General features: G+C 40.9%; 1 pseudogene; it reads left to right on the top strand.

The window, feature by feature from the left end:
• The first annotated feature begins 501 nt into the window (after nucleotides 1-501).
• LOC114103836 (U6 spliceosomal RNA) lies at nucleotides 502-595 on the top strand (annotated as a pseudogene).
• Nucleotides 596-1,598: the final 1,003 nt, after the last annotated feature.

The raw sequence follows: 1,598 nt of genomic DNA, 5'->3' as shown, positions 1-1,598 counted from the left end.
TGAGACCCTGTCTCTAATAAAATACAAAATAGGGCTGTGGAGGTGGCTCATTGGTTGAGTGCCCCTGAGTTCAATCCCTGGTACCCCTCCCCCCAAAAAAATCATGTCCTCTTCAAATAGAGGTAGTTTTAATTATTCTACTCAATATGACTGATTTTTAAATTTCATATTAATATCTTATTACCCTAGCTAAACTTTCTGGTACAATGCTGAATAGGAGTGGCAAGAGCCAGGCATAGTGGCACACACCTGTAATCCTAATGACTTGGCAGACTGAGGCAGAAGAATCAGAAGTTCAAGGACAACCTGGACAACTTAGCAAGACCCTAGCTCAGTTGGTAGAGTACATGCCTCCCATGGACAAGGCCCTGAGTTCAATCCCTGCACAATAAATAAATAAACAAATAAATAATAACTATAAAAGGGCTAGGAATGTAGCTCAGTGTTAAGAGCATCCCAGATCTAATCCCCAGTGCTGGGGAGATGGGGGTAGAAGGAGTGGTAAGCGGCTTACTTAAACTAAAATTGAAACAATAGATTAGCATGGTCCTTGTGCAAGAATGACATGCAAATTTATGAAATGTTCCATATTTTCAATGATATTGTACAAATTGTATTGCTATAGTGTATGCCTGTTCGGATACATCACACAAATCCCACCTCTGTGTACACCCATAATGCACCAATATGAGGTGGGGAGAAGTGGCAAGAGCAGGCACTCCCTGCAGTGTTCCTGAATTTAGGAGGAAAGCTTTTTTCTTTTACCACTAAGTATAATGTTAACCTGTGGGTTTTTTGTTGTTGTTGATGTACTATATCAGATGAAGAATTTGCTCCTTTTTTTTTTTTTTTTTGGTACTAGGGATTGAACTCAGGGGCAGTTGACCACTAAGCCACACTCCCAGCCCTATTTTTTTTGTAGTTTATTTAAAGACAGGGTCTCACTGAGTTGCTTAGTGCCTTGCCATTGCTTAGGCTGGCTTTGAACTGGTGATACTTTGGCCTCAGCCTCCCAAACCACTGGTATTTTAGGCGTGCGCAACTGCTCCCGGCTTCCTATTTCTATTTTGCACAGTGGGTTTTTTTTTTTTTTTTATCATGAAAAAGTTGGTTATGTGGTTGGGGGACACTGGGGATTGAACCTAGGGGTGCTCTATCACTGAACTACCCCCCTGCATCCTTTTTTAAAATTTTATTTTGAGATAGGGTCTCACTGAATTGTTGAGGCTGGCCTCAGACTTTCAATCCTCCTGCCTCAGCCTCCTGAGTAGCTACAATTAAAGACGTGTGCTACTGCACCCAGCTAGAATATTGGGTTTTGTCAAATCCTCTCCTGCCCTGCCACAATCTGTTGAGATGATCATGTGGTTCTTCCTTTGTTCTGAGTAGGACAGGAAATTTAGAAATAAACAAGATGCATATGCAAATTTAGTATATGATAAAGGTGCATCTTAAGTCAGTAGGGAAATACTTAAATTTTAGTGAATGGGTAGTTATTTGGTAAAAGATAAAATATTTATAAGCTGGGTATGGTGGTGCACATCTATAATCCTAGCTGGCTTCGAAGGCTGAGACAGGAGGATCACAAGTTCAAAGCC

Source organism: Marmota flaviventris, chromosome 5 (genome assembly GCF_047511675.1).
Source record: "Marmota flaviventris isolate mMarFla1 chromosome 5, mMarFla1.hap1, whole genome shotgun sequence".
NCBI classification, from domain to species: domain Eukaryota; kingdom Metazoa; phylum Chordata; class Mammalia; order Rodentia; family Sciuridae; genus Marmota; species Marmota flaviventris.
The sequence above is the reverse complement of the archived record's forward strand: the minus strand, read 5'-3'. Positions and strand labels throughout refer to the sequence as shown.